The sequence below is a fragment of the Antechinus flavipes genome, chromosome 3, assembly GCF_016432865.1.
Source record: "Antechinus flavipes isolate AdamAnt ecotype Samford, QLD, Australia chromosome 3, AdamAnt_v2, whole genome shotgun sequence".
Taxonomy (NCBI): domain Eukaryota; kingdom Metazoa; phylum Chordata; class Mammalia; order Dasyuromorphia; family Dasyuridae; genus Antechinus; species Antechinus flavipes.
The window spans coordinates 7,021,241-7,041,771 of NC_067400.1; the positions used below are offsets into that span (position 1 = coordinate 7,021,241).

General features: G+C 36.8%; 1 protein-coding gene across 1 annotated transcript in view; it reads right to left on the reverse strand.

The window, feature by feature from the left end:
- TPRG1 (tumor protein p63 regulated 1) overlaps positions 1-19,147 on the reverse strand; it is a 148,862-nt gene extending 129,715 nt beyond the window's left edge. Inside the window, exon 1 of the mRNA XM_051991657.1 lies at positions 18,532-19,147. The gene's annotated coding sequence lies outside the window, so the exon portion shown is untranslated. The remainder of the gene's footprint in view (positions 1-18,531) is intronic.
- Between the last annotated feature and the right edge of the window lie 1,384 nt (positions 19,148-20,531).

A 20,531-nucleotide genomic window follows, 5' to 3' on the forward strand; every position in this document is an offset into this window, starting at 1 on the left:
TCCTCATCTATAGATTTACAGAGAAGACTGGGCTCAATGGCCTCTGAGATGCCTTTCAGCACCAGGGATAGGATCCTATGATTCAGCCTCCTAAACCAGAACCACTCCCCATTTAATATCCTAGATCAGGACTGATTTCCTGAAAATGCCAACAGCTAGCTATGAGGGAGTGTCTGGGGAGGGAAGAGATCAAGGATTGTCCTGGATTTCCCCACACTTCCAAAGCCCAGCACTGTCACCCAAAGGGACATATTGACTCTGATTCTCCATTATTGTCCGAGCTTTGTCTGAGGTATATTATGTATTCTAAAACAATAGTGCCTATTCAGGAGCAAGTCTTCCTGAATTGGAATGGCAGAAATAGACATAATAAAATTCAAAAAAAAATTGTTTTATATATATATTATATATCAATATATATAACATAAATATGTGTATATATATATATGTATATATATACACATACATATAGATTTATGTAATCTATGTTTGTGTTAGTGAAGTACATGAGTGAACTTTTTTTCTACTAATGCAACTCTGCTGAAAAAGCTTTTCCAAACCCAATAAGGATGGCATTTGGTCTAAATGGCACCAGGGGAGCCTCTCAAGTTTTTTGAATCAGGGATTATGTGATTAGAGCCATGCTTTAGAATGATTATTGCAGTATTTATATGGAAGATGAATTGTAGAGGTAGTATAGGCTTGAATGTACTGACACCAATTCGAAACCACTGGAATATTCAGGATGAGACTGAATTAGATACTGAACTAGGGTCCTCACTATGCAAATGGCAAGAAGGGAAAGATAGCTATGAAAGTAGAACTGAAAAGACTTGGGCAAAAAAACAAAGAGAAAGAAAGAAAGGGAAGGAGAGAGTGAGGGAGAAAGGGAGGGAAGGAGAGAGGGAGGGAAGGAGAGGGGAAATTAAGGAAGGGAGGGATGGAGGGAGGGAGAAAGGGAAGAAAAGAAGGAAGGAGGGAGGAAAATCAGCAACTGAATGGATCTGGAAGATCTATATCTCTCAAAAACAATCAATTCAACTGAATCACATCTAGCCTTGCACAGTCTCCTATCAATCATTTGCTAAAGAGATCCTGCTTGCTTTAAGAAAATGGCAGGGCTAGGGTAGGACTACTACAGATATAGCTTGTTTCAAAGGACTAAAATGTAAAAAGCAGAAAGAACAATCTCTCTTGGGGAATTGAAGCATCTTTAAAGGATCAATAGATGCTCAAATATGGCTCCAGGGAGCCACATCCTTGAATATGGTTTAGGAACTCAGGGAGCTACCACCCCCTGCTCCAGGTAAAGATGGATGCAGAGGAAGAAAAGTAAACAAAGAAGTGAAAGGAGTATATAGAAGTTCAATTGGAAGGGAAGACTGTTGAGGTGGCATTTTTTAAACATTATATTTTGTTTTTTCATCATTTTTACATCTGGAAAAATCTCTATTAATGTGCACACACACACACACACAGTTTAAAAAAGAGGATGAAAAATGATTCCTGAAAACTAACCAATACATCGACCAAGTCTGATAGTACACACAGTATTGAAAAACCACAGCTCCCCAGTTCTCCAAAGAAAATGAGAGTATCTTGTACCATAAGAACTCCTGGATTAAAGCAGTAGCTTCATTGGCAAGCAGCCAGGTGGGACTGGTAGACAAAAAGAAAGAAATTCAGAGTAAGAAAATCAGAGCAGCTGTTTTTGTAGGACTCCAAGCATCCTAAAGATAATTTGTCTTTTCAGGACACATGTGTGGCTCAATTTTTAAAAATGCTTGGGCATTCAATTTGAATAAATTCCCTTAACAATGGGAGGGTTGGATTTGCTGCCTGTCAGGGATGGAAGCTTTCAGCAGTCAACCTCACGACTGGAACTAACTGATGGCACTAAATAGAGAGAATGCAGGTACCTCTACCCCACTCCAGGATTCCACACTTGCACACCCAACTACCAAGCCCCCATCTTATAAGATTATGGTTTCTGAGCCGAGCAATGACCTATAGCAGAAGACAATTAGCATGGACTATCTACCAGGACTGCCAGTGAATAGAGCAACTTTAGAAAGAGAGAATTAGCATCATAGAGAGAGGCATAGAGAAAATCTAGTCAGGGCATGTCATTTTACAGAGAAGGAAATCAATGGTTACCACCACTGACAACCTTATGAAGAAGTTCAGATGAGGAAGTCAAGAGCTAAAGGGCTAGAGCTAGCCCAGGGTTAGCCAGTCAGGGCATCCATGGGGTGGAGGAGTAGAGTTCCTGGGATCTCAGCCTATTTTTACTAAACAAGGATTGCTGTTTCCTGACTTGGGATACTGCTTTTTAAGGATAATGGTATCATTCTAAAGAACACAAAACATTTACCATATACTATCTCACTTGATTCTCAAAACAATCCTGAATATACAAAAGAACAGATGAATTGATAAATGAGTGGATGGATAGATAGTTGAATGAATGGAAACATGAATGGATGGATGAATGAGTGAATGAATAAAAAAGAATTTATTAAAACTAGATTCAGAGAGAAAACACAAAAGAGTCTCGTCTCTAAAGGAACTCATTCTGATGAAGAAAAGAGTCATTAATGAACCGTGTATAGAAAGATATACTGACAAAGTTAATGGCAAGGTGCAGAGGACTTAGATCACATTGATAAGTCAGAAGATAACGCCCAGCAATCTGAAGGGTATAACATCAAGGCAGATAGTTAGGTCTGATGATCTTTTTGTGAAAAAAAAGATGGAATTTGGGGACTTGTACCTCCCAAAATGATGTTATCTGCCATTTTGTTCTTCCCACCTAGCTACTACAGGAACTATATACATGGCTAGTCTTATTTTATAGATGACCACATTGAAAGTGTGAAAAGATCAATGATTTTCCCAGCTAATAAATAAATATTCAGATTTGGTCTGAATGTTTCCATCTTCAAGGTCCAGTATTATGTTCACCAAGAACATGAGAAAGAAAAAAGCTATGAACTTTATGGAGGATAAGATCACTGAGAGGGTAAAGAAGAGTATATGAGAGAGGGATCAATCCAAGGGGAAAAGAACCATTTTCCAAAAATTTTCTGTGTCAACGGTAGAAAAGTCAGATTTTTAGGGTCAAAAGGCCCCTAATATGTTTTTTATTTGATTGAGTTTTGCTCTGCAAAAAAAAATAATACTCAATAAATGTTTGATGACTGATTGATGCAAAGGATGGTTTTCATTTTTGATTTTGTTTCTTGGCAACTAGCACAGTTTAGGTCCTAATTATAATAGACTTTTGTTGAATTGAATTGACTCAGGAAGGCAAGGCGAGAAGAGGAAAACATAATGTGTCCCAAACATAGTTCAATAATTGCTCAAATAATCTTCAAGCCTCTTACCCAGGCTCTGCCCAAATAAATAAGACAGAAGGGGTGTGGGGGTAAAATTAAGCACATTCCAAAACAGCTTAGAAGAATCCCCACCCCACCCACAGAAGGAAGGTGAGAATCTTCCTAGAGATTTAGTTTATCCCACAAAATGCCAATGAAACCTAAGGTAGACAAGCAAGATCCACCTGAGGAAGCTCTCAGGAAAATAATGACAGGTGGACATAAATAAGGAGAGAGGAGGACATCCTTGGTTTCAGGGCTGAGGGATGCTGGAGCTTGGAGCTCCAAGTCAAGCCCTGATTTATCTGGATCTTGAACAGCTTTAGGGTCCCCTGGGCACCTGGAGTAGAGGGGGGCAAGCTAAGTAAGAAAGACAGTGAGAGAGAACAATGCAAGAAAAACAATAGTTTTCCCTTTTCATTTATAGAATGGAAGAATATATATGAAGAAAAAAAGAAATGATTGATGTTATAAAAGGTTCATAGAATATGATATTATTTTCTAATCTAATATTATAAAATATATTTTGAATTTAAAATTATATAATAGATAAAATCTGAATATATATATATGATATGTGATTAAAATTATAGAAACAGTAAGAAGTCAGAATACATTCTCAGTGCCTAGCACATAACTCAGTGGCTGCCTTAGAGGAACTGCTTATTCAATACTTGTTGACTGACTGGCAGTCAAGATTCTCTCCTAAAAATGCACTAGTCATTTGTCTTTTGAGGATCAGACTAACTCCAGTCTTGACAATCCAAGGTCAAGCAATTCTAAGGGGCTCCGTTTAAAACTGCACCAAAAGAAATAGGGAAAGGACTTTGCTTTAATGGACAATCCTCACTAAATCTCACTCACCACAGGCCTTGAGAAAGTCGAAATCCTGAGGGTCTCTCTCTCCCAGATTGATTTTTTTCACCAAGTAAAAGAGGTCATCCTTTGTGGAATTTCTTACTAAGGTTAATTATTGAATGGGTAAGCCTGATTCAAACTAAAACCTGGTAAAGACTTGAATTTAAAAGGCCAAGACTTCCCATTGATGGGATACTGATCCACATTTTGTTATTGAGCCAGATGGCTCCAGAGGAGAGAGTGAGGCTGGTGACTTTGCACAGTCTTCCCTCACTTAAATCCAATTCATTTGCAAGTCATGGCATCACCTTCCTGTTGTCACGGTCCTCTTCCAGAAAGAGGAACAAATAGCAACATGATCATTTGCTAGAGAGAACAGTATGGCAAAAGCAAAGGAGGACCTAATTTCTCCATGCCTAGATATTTCCCACAGGGAAGCCAAACTACTGGGCAATGACTTCTTTTTTCTCAGTCACATAAACCCTATGTCAGGAAGTGTAGGGGATGTAAATAAATGTGAGCAGGAAAAAGTGGTGACTTTTCTTCCAGGCCTATCCCTCCAGGGACTCAGAGCCTGTCACATTAGAAAAGGCCTAAGAGTCCTTCAATTAATTATGCTCTCTTCCAAGAAATTATAATTTCTCCTATCCAACAATCCTCAAAAAATTCCATAGAAAAACTCAAAAATAATTTAAAAATCAAATGAAAGAGATTGAAGAAAAACAAATCAAAAACAAAAGAACAATCCAAGAAAAAATAAGAAGATTATGAAAAGAAAGTAAACTAACTAAAAAAGGAGATTCAGAAACTTAAGGAAGAAAATGACTCTTTGGAAATTAGAATTGGACAAGGGAAAGCCAGCAAAGCCAGAAGAAAACAAGAAATAATAAAACAAAACATAAAGAATGAAATAATGAAAGAAAACAGAAAAGAATGCATGACATTTCATAAGAAAAAACAATGTGGAAAACAGATTGAAAAGAGAAAACAAGAATAATCAGGCTACCTGAAAGATACAACCAAAAATAGAATCTTGATAGAATAATATGAGATTTATTTTTTTTTAAATGTCCTGAAACTTTAAACAAGAAGAAAAAAGTAGACATAGAAAAAAATCCATCAATCACCACTTGAAAGAGATCCTATGGGGGAAAAAAAAAAAAAAAACTACAGGAACATCATAGTCAAATTCTGAAACTCCCAAGCCAAGGATAAAATATATCAAGGAACAAGAAAAATAAATAAATCAAATGCTGTGCAGCCACAATTAGAATCATACAGCAGGTAGCAGCATTTACATTAAATTTAAAAAAAAAAACCTGCAGATCTTGGAACACTATATATCAAACACAAAAGAACTAGGATTGAGGCCAAAATATCATAACCAGAAATATTAAGCATAATTCTGAATTGAAAAAAAATGACCATTCAATGAACTGCCAGATTTGGAGATTTTGTTACAAAAATACCTGAACTTAATAGAAAATTTGACAAAAAAGATCCAAGTGAAATATAAAGTAAACATCAAAGACTAATTTCAATGAATACAATATGGACAAACTTAATGTTTTATACATGGAAATGTAAAACATGTTTAAGATTGTCATTAGTAATTGGGTAGTTAGAAAGAAAGATTGGGGTAGAGTTGAATAAGATGTGATTCGAAAAAGGAACATGTCATAGTAAAATTTTAAAATGTAAATATGTTATATGAATAAGGTATGGAACTAAAAACTAATAGAGAGGATTTAGGTGATAGAGAAGGGCTAATAGTTCAGAATCCTACTCACATTAGGATTGGGTTATGCAAAAATATACACACATACATACATGTATATGTATGTATGTGTGTATGTGTATAAATGTTTTCTACATTTATACAGAAATGAGGGAGCAGGCATAGGATAAGGGCATGGATAGAAGGGTGTGGAAATTAGCAGGAAAGGGATAAGGTGTGTAGGTTAATCAGAATGAAATTAAGCAAGGGTGTGGAGAGAAGCTAAGAGAAGAATCTTTAAAGGGAGGGTAAGTCAGGTAATAACAAGGCAAGGTAGCTAATAGCAGTACATGGATAGGAAATAAGAAATATATACCCAAACATAATAATAATGATCAGGAGTAGTATTTATTGGGGGAAAAGGCAAAGTTATTAATCATTGATCTCAAAGTTAAAACTAAACTAGTTTTATTCAAAAGAAAAAAAAATAGGGAAACTGCAATATATATCAGCCATATTATTCAATATTGTTTTAGGATATTTAAACCAACTAGATAGACTGGGATATTGCTGGGGTGTAGGAAATGATAAATAGATAGTTTTAGAAAAAAAAATATGGAAAGATTTGAACCTAGAAAGGATGATGTTTCCACCTTCTGAGAAACAGAGGACAAATAAGCATAGCAGCTTTACATAGATGTATATGAATATATGTGCATATGCTTATATTTATTCATTTGTATGTATGTGTGTATATCCATGCTTAATTATAGCCTTCTTGGAGAGTGGGAGGGAGAAAAGTAGAAGAAAGAACAAAGTAAAAGTGTACACTGGAGAACAAAAGCAAACCTATGAGAAAGCAAAGAAAAGATGGCCAGCTCTGAACACAATGTGCAGTATTTATTATGTGGGTTTTCTTGAAAAAGAAATTTGTTGCTTCATATTTTGAATCCTCTCTTATGCTCTGCTATGCATTTGGCCTTTTTTCTTTCTTTCTTTCTCTTTTCCTCTTTTGTGTTTAATTTTAAATTACTTTTTAAAGAAAGACCAGGAAGGAATGTCTGAGACAGTAGATTAAGAGGCTTCCCTGTCATGCACTATAGTAGTACAGATTTGAAAGAAAAGAAGATGTAAGTTTGAGTCTTATCTCTGGTACATTTTTGGTTGGGTGATTTTGGTCAAGTCCCTTGTCCTCTCATTATTCCAGGAAAAGAAAGTGAATATCAGATAAAGCTGAAAGTGACTAAAGGATTGTTGAAAAAACAGAGTATTCAGGGCCCAACTGGACCCTTAGAGGAACAGGAAAGTTTTTTTTTTTTTTTTTTAATTTTTTTTTTAATTTTTATTTTTTTTAAATAATTTTTTATTGATAGAACGCATGCCAGGGTAATTTTTTACAGCATTATCCCTTGCATTCATTTCTGTTCCGATTTTTCCCCTCCCTCCCTCCACCCCTTCCCCCAGATGGCAAGAGTCCTTTACATGTTGAATGGGTTGCAGTATATCCTAGATACAATATATGTGTGCAGAACAGTACAGTTCTTGTTGCACAGGGAGAATTGGATTCAGAAGGTATAAATAACCCGGGAAGAAAAACAAAAATGCAAGCAGTTTATATTCATTTCCAGTGTTCTTTCTCTGGGTGTAGCTGCTTCTGTCCATCTTTGATCAATTAAGGCTCTCTTTATCAAAGAGGTCCACTTCCATCAGAATACATCCTCAAACAGTATCATTGTTGAGGTATATAATGATCTTCTGGTTCTGCTCATTTCACTCAGCATCAGTTCATGTAAGTCTCACCAGTCCTCTCTGTATTCATCCTGCTGGTCGTTCCTTACAGAACAATAATATTCCATAACATTCATATACCACAATTTACCCAGCCATTCTCCAATGGATGGACATCCTTTCATTTTCCAGCTTCTGGCCACTACAAACAGGGCTGCCACAAACATTTTGGCACCTACAGGTCCCTTTCCCTTCTTTAGTATCTCTTTGGGATACAAGCCCAGTAGAAACACTGCTGGATCAAAGGGTATGCACAGCTTGATAACTTTTTGAGCATAGTTCCAAATTGCTCTCCAGAATGGCTGGATGGGAACAGGAAAGTCTAATAGAGTAAGTTGTCAAAGAGTCACCTAGTTGCATCGAAGGAGGAAGTTTCCAAACGTTACACAAATAAAACCATCGGCTTCTTATCACATCCTTTCTCTGTCCTCAGAACAAAATCAAACCACCAGCTTTGCCTTTTATATTGGGGAAAATCAGGAAAGAATGCTTTCTTGTGGTATCCTTTTCCCCAAGCGTTCAGTTCTTGCTCTTCTTGGCCATTCTTAATTACTTTGTTCATATTTGGTTGGTGTCTCGGCCCGCCAATGCCATAGAAGTGGTCCAGGCCGGTCAGCTCTGCCCCATCCAAGCTACTCAGACCCTCAAGATGCACCTCCCCCCCATCATCCTCACCACCATCACTATGGAACACCTGTGCCTGTGACATTCAAGGAAGAGACACTTGTGCTTGTAGCATCTAAGGAGATCTTAATATCTAAGTCAATAATAGAAATTAGTACATATTCTGCACAGAGGAAAGAAGAAAAAAACTTAAATCTATTCACTTAACCTCATCAGCGTGTGATAAATGGTCTCCAAGAGAGGACGCCTGGGAAGAATCTTTGAATTATTGACAAAAAGGAGAATCAGTGATCGTGAATAACTGAGATGTCTAGTCCAGGGCTACATTGTTCAAGTCTCATTCCAAACAGAGAACCAAGAGTTAATAGAAAAAGTGTCTCATACTAATCATACCAGCAAGGAAAAGTCAAGGGAAAGAGTCCATTTGTCTTCCCAATTATCCCTTCTTCATCTTTAGCATTGTATCTGATATATATCATACCCTTAAGAGGTTAGGAAGATTCAGGCAGGTAGGAGAGCAAGCTGTCATGCCCTGGTGAGGCAAGAAAGACCTGATTCTTTGCTGAGACTTATTACTCAGTCTCACTAGCTTTGCCTTGATACTGATAAGAGATTTACTTCAGAAAATAACCCAGCCCATTTAACAGACATGTTCCAGTTCTGCCTAGGGGATTTTGCTTCTTACATTACTAGGCAATACGACACCTCATATCTCAAGTCACGAGGTCCCTGACCCTTTCCCTACCTTTTAGAATGGAAGATAATCAAAGAAAGGGTAACAGCACATAAAGCCACCAAACTGGATATATAAGCCACATCAGAGGAGATGCTGAAAGGAATCAGACTTTCATAAATGTTCAGAATTGAAAGAGACCAAGAGGATAATTGACCCATTCTTGTTCTACCTGCAAATGACACTGAGCTTCTCAATGCTCTACTCCCCACTAAAACCTCAAATGACTGGATTTGGGGATTACATGTCATTTTAAGCAGATTTACTAGTTAATTTCTCATAATGTCATTTAATCTTCCAACCTAATTCAAGCCATTTATGGACAAGAAAGTCTTCTATATCATATCCAACAAGGCCACTTAGCCTTTCCTGGTGTTTTCAAATAAATATGACTAAAGATTTCTCACCTGATCAAGCAGAATGGAAGCATTTTGAGAATCAGATGTCTATTAAAAAAATTAATAACAGGGGCAGCTAGGTGGTACAGTAAATAGAACATAAGCCCCGAAGTCAGGAGTCCACAAGTTCAAATCTGGCCTCAGAAACTTAAAACTTCCTAGCTTTGCGATCCTGGGCAAGTCATTTGACCCTTATTACCTTAATAATAATAATAATAATAATAATAATAATAATAAAGAGGCATATTGAGAAGAATAGATTAAAGTTATATATATATATATATGTGTGTGTGTATATATATATATATATTCTCTGTTATAGTTTCAAATTTATTGATCAATCAACTGAGGAATAGTTATTAAGAAAGTGTCGCATATAAAATACCACCAGATACCAGAAATTTAATATTGTCATTATTATTATTATTGTTATAAGGAAAGAAAGAAAGAAGAGAGAGAGAGGAAGAAAGAAAGAAAGAAAGAAAGAAAGAAAGAAAGAAAGAAAGAAAGAAAGAAAGAAAGAAAGAAAGAAAGAAGAAAGAAAGAAAGAAAGGAAAGAAAGAAAGAAAGAAAGAAAGAAAGAAAGAAAGAAAGAAAGAAAGAAATGAAGGGAGGGAGGAAGAAACAAAGAAAGATAGTCTATGTCCTCATTGAGCTGATACACAAATACATATTATAGAGCTGAAAATGTGTTGCAGAAAAGGAAAGTGGACATGGATAAAATGTCCAGAGAGACAGCTTGGAGCTAGCTTGGATATTGTCTCAAAATGAGGCTTCAGAAAGAAACTTACCACTCAGAGTAGAGAATTGCAGAAACACAAAGATATTCCAGAATAAGAAGGTCATAGAGAAGGTGACATCTTCCAGGATACTAAGATTCTGAGGTAGCTGTGTGTGGGAGGGTAATTCTGAAGAATCCAGAGCTCAGGAATGTGGTCATTGGCTGAGAAGAGGGAACTTCTATCCAAAGTTTGACTAGGACAATTGAACTCCTGCTGAATGCTACTAGTCTAGAGGCTCTTGGACTCCCCTGTTCCTCATGATAGGGGCTTGGTAGTTTTCAAGGTCAATCAATATAGGCTGTATAAAAACTGTTCCCTCAAGGATAGCTTCATAAGCCATCACTAAAGCAATAAGTTGTCTGAGGGTCACTTCTATTCCTGGCACTCTGTGAATCTGATTCCTAGCCTGACTCCAGAGAATAATAACTTAAGGTAATGAAAATATAAATTTACATTTGGAAGGACTCTTAAAGATCATCTAATCTAATATCCTTAGTTTGCCAATTAGCAAAGCATGCCTAAATCTGGAAAGAGTCTTCTCTACCGATTTTGATCTTTAAATGCTCTTAAAAATAAGTAAATGAATTCAAAATCATATTTCAAATACTTCAACCTTCTCCAATATAGAGTGTCACCCATTCCTACCTTGGTAGTCAATGAAATGAATCGACATGGTGAAAAAAGAAGTCATTCAGTGACCAATCTTTTGGATATTGGTTGAAATCAACTCAGATGGCCATTAGCTAATCTGTAATTCATGACCAGATCCATGTTTGAAATTTTTAAAATTTGCCAAAACACCGTAGATCTTGTGCTCTAGCCAGTGAAAATCTGAAGGCAATTAATTATATGACACAGGAAAACACCAGAGGACTCTCCAGCTCTTTTGACTCTCTGTTTTTCCACTGCCCCTCTTTGACAAAGCCAAACCCTAAATTTATCTTATTGAAAGTATTTAAGGAGACATAATGTTAAGGAAATAGAAGGAATAATGCCGACATTGTGTTAACTCCTGTTAATTAAACACCATTAACTCCCTCAATGGATTTTCTTAGTTTTGCTAATTTTTTTCCTCATCAATTCTAAAATTAAACTATGTGGCTATGGATGGTCCAATGGAGAGGATGCTGGCTTGAAAGTCAGAACATGGAGTCAAAATCTTTCTGCTTTGTGCTATTTGTGTGACCTTGGACAGTAACTCAAGCTTTCTGAAACTCAGTTCCTTACTTGTAAAATATTGGGGGGGGGAACTGGAGGAGTGGGAAGCAGACAAGATGTCTCCAAGATCACAAGTCTGTGATCCTGAGAGTGCCCAAAACTAAAACCATTCTACATCAGCTATATCAGTTGGCCTAATTATCGTACAGAGACTTATTGTCAACCAGGAAACAACAAATGGCCTAATTTGTGTCATATAGTTAAGGATTCATAGCATTTCTACTTCAGTATCATGCAGGCAGTGAGACTGAAGTCACAGACCAATCAAGGCCAGTAGATCAATTCTCCTCCTTTCTAGGAATTCTTCTGGCATTAGTCTTTTTTTTTCCCCTGAGGCAATTGGGGTTAAGTGACACCCAGGGTCACATAGCTAGGAAGTGTTAAGTGTCTGAGGCCAGATTTTCACTCAGGTCCTCCTGATTTAAGAGCTGGTGCTCTAATCTCTGAGCTACCTAGGTGCCCCTGACATTATTCTTATGACAGATTTAAGAATGACAGGACATCTTTTGATATCTTGGCTCAATACATCCCAGAGTTTCTCCTCACATGGTGAAGTAAAAGCCTTTCTCAGTAGTATCATGGAATATACAGGTCAGTGGAAAAAAAAAAAACAAGCAAATAAACAATATTAAAAAAAAAAAAAACTACAACCTCCCAAACCTCCTAAAATATACAGAGAGAGATAAAATATTCAGAAATGATAATAATAAAATTCCGTCTGATCTCTTTTCTGGTCAGACTATATTAGAATATTATATGTAGCTCTGGGTTCCAGTATTTAAGGAACCTGGTAAACTAGAGCTCATTCAGAAGAGAGAAATCATGAGGGTGGCAGGCTTCAGTACTTATGCTGGATTAGAATTGGTTGAAAGGGATTTCTGGGTCATGTGAGCAGCAAGATGGCAGACTGGATGGTTCCTCTGTTCCCACAATTCCTCATCTCTTTCCAAAAGAGAAATTATGTATCAAAAATAAATCAACTTCTGCTATTTCCATGGGCCAAGATATCCAAAATCCAGTTAGTACAGAGCACTTGATGGTTGGTGCCAGGCTGAAGTACTAAAGAACAGAGGGAGTGAGACAGGTCATCAAAGTAGAATACTCACTGTGCAAGGGAGGAACTATGAAACACTCCATCTAGCTTTAGCAATAACAGAGAACGCAGCTGGGGCCGGTTCTGACCACTTAAATGTTATTTGGACCAAATAACATAAGCTGGTGCACCATGAATTTTCCCATCTGGGAAGAAACTAAGATGCTTTGAGATCTACTCCAGAGGGTAATCCAATCAAAAAAGGAAGGAATGATAATGAATGATAAATATCAAGCGAATGATAAATACATTTGGGGTAGGGGATGGAAGACTGAAAGTGTCAGAGATTCCTGCAAGAAGAAATCTCAAAGATCTCGGACATCCACGGATAAATCAATAGAAAATCAGTAATAAAAGAAGGCCTCTAGAAAGTAAACAAATTCAGGCACATATGAATAAATGATTCAAAATGAAAGAAAATTATTTAACATTTTATGAGATAGGACCTTGTAGAATTTGAAAAAATATATACAGCTACAGCATCCTATTATTGAGTAGTTTAATGGAGAAAAGATAAAGTTTGGAGTGGAATTCTTATCCTACACAGCAAAAATGGTAAGCAGAATAGAATCAGGTGGAGAAACTCAGGCACTTTAATCTCAAGAAGGGGAAAATGAAAATAGAAAAAAATGATAGTCCTTTTCAAATATTGCACAAGAGGACAGAACTAGGAGCAACAGGTAGAATTTGAAAATACATATTTGATGCATAAAATTATTTCTTGACAATTAGAACGATCCCAAAGTAGAACATGTTTATAAGAATTAACAACTTTGGGTTCTTGAAGGAAAGGGCAAATAGTCATTTTTGAAATATTATAAATGGAATTCCTTAAGGATTTGGTTGGAATAGATAGCCAGTGTGGGATCTTCCAATTCTATCATCTCTATTCAGTGAGATATTGTTTTTCCAAGAAAAAAACTTCAGCCTATTCTTCCTGATGACTTCAGAAACTACCAGAACAACATTGATGCAGACTCTTGATTGATCACAGACAATGCACTAATGAAATGATCAAGAGTGAGCCAGCCAGCTGGATCAATGCTGTAACAGCTTAGTGCAGATATTGGAAATGACCTCAAGAAGTACTGAATGAGCTGGACATCCATTAGCCACGCCATACACTGATGTATTCTTAATATGACTACATTTTATAATTACCTCAATTATGATAGCAATTGTCAGGTAGTATTAAATCAGTTACTGTTTTTTAAGTGCCTTCTATGTGCTATATACTATACTCAAGTTCTAGATATAAAAAAAAGAAAAGAAAAGAAATTGTTCTTGATCTCAAGAAGTTCACCCCAAAAATTCACAGGTTAATGAAAGATATAATTTGCCAACAACTATGGATAGTGAAAATAAATAACAAGTGGGTGATCAATGCTGCAGAAATAATCCTTCTCCATTCTGGTTTCCTTACAATTTCAATTCCCACAGTAATTAGCCCAACCTTTTTCCTTTTCCTTGAATGTCAATTATACACGATTGCTCACACTTAGAGTGGGAGACAGGTTTCTTTCTTGGTAAAAAGCCCGAGGTCATAGAAAGAGAACTTTCTCACCCAAATTATTTTCTTTAATATTTTCATAGCATAATTACTACCTCTTTTCTCCAGTGAAAAAGAAGTAACTATCCCTGTTCCTAGGGCTGATACCTCGGAGGTCATAGAGTCCAGTCTATAACTGATCAAGAACCTATTTTACAGCACACCCAAACAAAAGAATGCATTATCACCAAAGAAAGCCTATTCTATCTTTCACCAACTCCAACTCAAGACATTTATCCTTATATCAAACATAAGCTTGGCTCTTTGCAGTTTCTGACCACTACCCCATTCCTTCTTCATTTAGACAAAGTCTCATCCCTCTTCTTCATAGCAGTCCTTCAGATTTCAGAAATCAATCATGAAAATCCATATCTTTAATTCAGGTATTCCAGTTCATTTAATAGTTTCATACATGGCATAAATTCTCACCCTCCCTCTAAGCAGTTTTCAACTTATCAGTATTTTTTGGGAAAAAAATGGTGGGGGCAGCTAGATGGTACAGTGGATACAATGCTAGCCCTGAAATCAGGAGGATCTGAGTTCAGATCTGACCTCCGACCCTTAACATTTCCTAGCTATGTGACCCTGGGAAAGTCACTTAACCCCAATTGCTTCAGCAAGAGAGAGAGAGAGAGAGAGAGAGAGAGAGAGAGAGAGAGAGAGAGAGAGAGAGAGAGAGAGAGAGGAAGAAGAAGAAGAAGAAGAAGGAAAGAAAGAAAGAAAAAAGAAAAGAAAAAAAAGGAAAAGAAAAGAAAAAATATGGTGGTGACAAATCCATAAAATATCCCAGAAGTTTGTTAATTAGGGCAGCATATACTTTATTCTAGGACATTCCAGGACTCTGTGTCTCTCTTATCAGCCTGAGGCTACATGAACTTTTTGACTTCCATGTCTGTTCCATTGTCTTCCATATTGCTGTCTTATAATGACTTGGTAGGTCACCCGAACCCCAGAACTTTTCTGGATAAACTGCTATTTCTATGATTTCTCCATTTTGTTTTTCTGAAGTATTTTCCCCGCTTTGACACAAGCATAAAGACTCTGCATTTACACCTATTATAACTGATCTATTTATATCCTAGTATCATCTTCTCCACTTGCTGGGGAATTTTGATACATCAATTTATTAGCATAATCAATCTCTTCTTTGTTGTGAACTTCACTTCTGAAGCATAGTCATGTGCTCTAGATGATAAAAAAAAAAATCCTTCCTTGATTTTTTTGCCTAATCATCTCCCATCTATCTCAGTTGATATTAATCTCTCAGAAAACAGCTATATGTACTTAATTCACTCATTACCCCTCCATCTATGCTATCCCCAAACTTCTGTTTCAAAGTTCATTGAACTGGATTGTAAACTCCAATGGCTTTTGCTTGGATCTCTTGGCTGTTTATTTTCTCCTGGCTTTGATCCTACCTCTTTAACTACTCTGGTTTGATAATACTTCTTCATCTTATCCCAAGCTTAAAGAGATGACATCAAGGTTTTTGGTACTTTTCTCTTCTATGAGTAATATATTTCATTATAGGGCATCCAACTACTATATTTAGACAGATGATTCTTAAGTGTACATTTCCAGTGTGTGTACACACACACATACAGAAACACATGAATATATGTGTTTGGATATGTTATGTATGTGAAATAAGGTATGGATTACAGATAAGGTCCTGAAAGTTTAGTGACTTATCTATCAGTACACAACTAATAAGTACCTAAGGCAGAATACACCTCGAAACTTCATGATTCCGAATCTAGTCCACATGACTTTCCCCAAGATTTAGTCAATCCGCAAAGTGTTCTCTCAATCCCTTAATAATTTCCCTAGACTGAGACACTGAGACTGTCTGGGTCTACCTGGTCCCATTTCCTCTTCTGGAAGCCAGAAATGATAGTTTTCCTATGTGTTAGGCAGGGAGGAACCTCAGGGTTCCCAAGAACCCCTGGAAAATACCATCAATAAGCCATTCATTTGCAGGACCAGCTTGGAGATTACCTAAAACTGAATCAAAGCAGAAATTTTAATCCCTCAATTTAATCTGACCAAGCCTCAAGAGATACTTTCAAGTCATTCAACACATTGTTGTTAAAGGGAATCTATATAAATGTTTATTAACTGACTGACAAAAGGCATAACCAAACTTTTGTCCAATATCCTCATATTAAGTCCCACTCAGTAAACTTCAGGGGCGATTTGGCACTTAAAGATCTTCAGAATCTCAACCCTTCTACCTTTCCAGTAGGCAATAGTTCTACCTACCCCTCCTCTGTATTCCAGTTATGCTGGACACATTTTTTTCCTCATTCTAAAACAAGGACATTCCAAATTCCATCACTTGGCCTTTGCAAATAGATTTCCCCATTGCCTGGAATGGATTAATTCCAAGGTTACCTCCAATTTTAGAATCTCTGACTCCTTTTAAGAGCAATGAAAGTTTTACTTTCTATCTAATGACTTTTAAGATACAGAAATATTAAAAATAACCACTGTCTTCTAGGGGCTAACCTAGTACTTGGCCACAGATCAGCAAAAAAAAAGTATATAGAAAGTGATTCCATGGCAGACAAATTGGGACCAGAATGTTCAGAAGAGACCTTACACAGGAGGAGGTGGCCTACGAGCTTCACTCTGAAGAAAGTTCAGGATTGTAGGAAGCTGCAGCAAGGTGGGAAAGAATTTTAGCCATTGTGATTACCTTGTGCCAACACCTGGGTGTGAGGGCATCCATCCTGTGTATAGAATTTGGGCAAAGAGGTAATTTGTTTTTGGTGGCCCCACTAAAGGGAAAAGAGCACATGACAAAAAATACAACGAGATCCTACTGTGCAGGGGTCTTGGTCAGTATCTGGTGAGTTCATGAAAGTGACTTTTAACCCTACCACTGCATATAACAGGAGAGTAATTCAAAAGAACTATAGGATGACTTATGAGAGTACACACACACACACACACACACACACACACACACACACACACACACTCTCACACTCTCACACTCTCACACTCTCTCACTCTCACTCTCACTCTCACACACTCTCACACACTCTCACACACTCTCACACACTCTCACACACACTCTCTCTCTCTCTCTCTCTCTCTCTCTTCTCTCTCTCTCTCTCTCTCTCTCTCTCTCTCTCTCTCTCTCTCTCTCTCTCTCTCCAGGAAGTATTCTTTTTCACAACTAAAGAGGATGCAACCTTTTTTGGCAGAAGAAAAAAAAAGTGACTAAAATTAGCATCTTCAGAAAAACCCCCGCAGTAACTGAGAATGAGATTATCTTAAAAGTGTAAAACAATACAGATATAATGACAGCTCTCACAAGAGAGGAAATTAGGGGAGTCAATTTGGGAGAAGCTTGTATAGAGATGGAATTTTCCTTCCCCCACAGTGGGATGAGGAAGCTAAAATCTTTCTTTATAGCCATTAGTATTCAGTTTTTTTTTTTTTTAATATTGACCCAACCCCTATGATATTATCAGAGTGTACTTAGAAATATAGCTTTCTTCTAGAAGAACCCAGGAGAATTGATAAGGAAGTACATATATGTATACATGCATAAATATATATATATATATATACATTTATGTAGACATATGTAAGTAAGTATATAAACATATGACCTAAATAAAGTGATTATGACCTTAAGAAAATGGAAGGAAGGAAGGAACAAAGGAAGGAAGGAAGGAAGAAGAAAAGAAGGATGGAAGGAAGGAAGGATGGAAAGAAGAAAAGAAGGATGGAAAGAAGAAAGGAAGGAAGGAAAGAAGGATGGAAAGAAGAAAGGAAGGAATGAAAGAAGGAAGGAAGGAAGGAAGGAAAGAAGGAAGGAAGGAAAGAAGGATGGAAAGAAGAAAGGAAGGAAGAAAGAAAGGAAGGAGGGAGGGAGAAAGAGAGAAAGAAAGAAAGAAAGAATAAAAGAAATAGAGAGAGAAAGAAAGGAAGAAAGAAAGAAGAAAAGAAAAAGAGAAAGAAAGGAAAAGAAAAAAAGAAAAGAAAGAGAAAGAAAGGAAAATTGGAAGGAAGGAAGAAGAGGAAAGAAAGAAAAGGAAGGAGGGCTAGAGGAGCAGAGAAACCTTGAACCCTAGCATCCATGCATCTCTGTAGGTTAGATAAGGTAGGTTACATTGTGTACTACCAGTGTTATCATCATCTCTTTCCAATTTAAAAGGTATGAGATATAGATAGTTGTCTCTAGTCAAATGGGTTGTCAGTGATGAAGACGGGACAAAAGAATATGAGTTAGCTGGTTTGTCATCACAAGTACACACTACCTTTGTGGGTAGCTGGGGGAGGATTTTCTTGTCTCCTTGAACCTTTACACAATGGCTCTGTCTTTGTACCTGTACTCAAAATCAATTCAACAGCCACAGAAACAAGTCAATTAGCCTTACCTGTTTAAGATGTGCTTTCTTGTGGTGGAAGTAGAAAGGCTCTGTGGTGAACAGTTTTCTCTCTGCCTCCAACCTATCAGAATCAAGTGGCAATAGCAGAGAACTTTAACTGTTGAACAGATAGGATGTATCTTCTGATTCTCACTTTTTCCTCAGTCTAAATTTCCTCAGTCTTCCAGGGGCCCAAGATCCTGCTGCAGTTATTTGTTCTTTTAAAGTAATGAAAGTATTAAGTCAACATAGTTTGTACGGGTGGGACTGAACCAGTCAGACACCAGGAGCCTGCCTCTCTGGTTATACCTTGCCTCTGTTTGAACACACCCTTTAGTGTTCTCCATCATTGTCACCTGACTGGTTTTTTACTCTGCAGCCCTGGATCATCAACAACTAATCAATCAACAAGCATTTATCAAAATTGTACTCTGTATTGGAAAATGGCTTATTTAGACAGAAATGAGACAATCCTTGGGAGTTTTCATTGTACCATGAGTAATACAAAATGAAAACACCTTTTGTACATATATGACCCCTTAATTAGTAGCCAGTTTATGTCCTCAAGGAACAATTTCTAAATGATGATTAGGAAAATGAAATGAGAAGTACATATATGGTAGGAATGGGGAAGGGAAGAAAGAGGAAGCCCATGATAAAAGGTAACCTTTTGTTTGATCCAAGTTTCCATTTTGTATTTAAAAAAAAATTCTTCTTTCTAATCAGCAGATATTGGTTGATATTCCATCACATAGATACAAAAAAAAAAAAAAAAAAAAGGAGAAATATGCATGGGTACTGGCCTGGCTATAGGATCATAGGATCAGCTTATCTTTTTGGAGAAAGAAATAACAAGAAACACAGAACTCATGAAGTTACATAATGTAGTGGAGAGGGCATTGGCAAGGACAGAGGAGTCCTGGAATATGGTCTAGCTACTATGATCTCTAACTTGCAATGTGATCTTGGGATAATTTCTTCATTTCTCTGAGACTCAGTGTCTTTATCTATAAAAAGAGGCACCTGGACTAGATAATCTTGAACCCAACTTTCAATCCTAACATTCTATAATTCTGTTTCAATACAGTTGATGTAAACCCTTTGAGTATATTATTATTCACATTGAAATCATTGTAAGGAGTGTTTAACAACTGTTCATTGCTTCTCACAACAAAACGATGAGTGCTTAATGTAGGTACAATTGCCCCACCTTATAGACGAAGAAAATGAGAATCAGAACATTTAAGTGATTTGCTATGGTCACATAACCAGTCAATTCCACACCTAAGATTTGAATCAATCATTTCTCAACTACAATTTCTCTGTTTTCTGCATCGTTTTACTGGCTCTCTATGAAGATTTCAGAAGTTTGGGGCGGGAATTTGGCATCTGAAGATTGATTCAAACCTTGGCTCTGCATTATTAATATTGCACCCTGGGTCATATTTTTACCTCTCTGGGTCAGATTATTCAACCACAAAGTCAGGGAATTGTAGATTATAGCTGATACTTCAAATACTTCTAAATCTATGATTTATTAAAACATAATGGATTAGAGCCTCAATTTCATATTATTATAATATTTAATTCATAGGCAGGAGAATTCTTTGGCTTCACTCCTATCTCTGTATATAATTATGTAGTTCTGAGCAAGTCATTTCCATGGCCTTCAGTTTCTTAATCTGCAAAAGGAAAAGTTTGGAAAATCAGCCCCTACCAATCCATTTAGCACCTACCCACATGGCAGGTTTTTCCTGAGGAACAAAGGAGATAATATGTACTAATTACTGCTCTATAGTAAAATTTGAGCTCTGATGTGGCTAGGTCACTTTCCTTAGCATTTTTTCCCATTAATACCCTTGACAGTCTAGAACTTTTGTTCTTCTAGATGAATTTTGTCATTACTTTCTTAGCTTTATGAAATATTTTTGTTAATTATATTGTCATGTCCCTGAAACAAATCAATTAAGTAGAATTTTCATTTTTGTTATAATCAGCTTACTCATAAG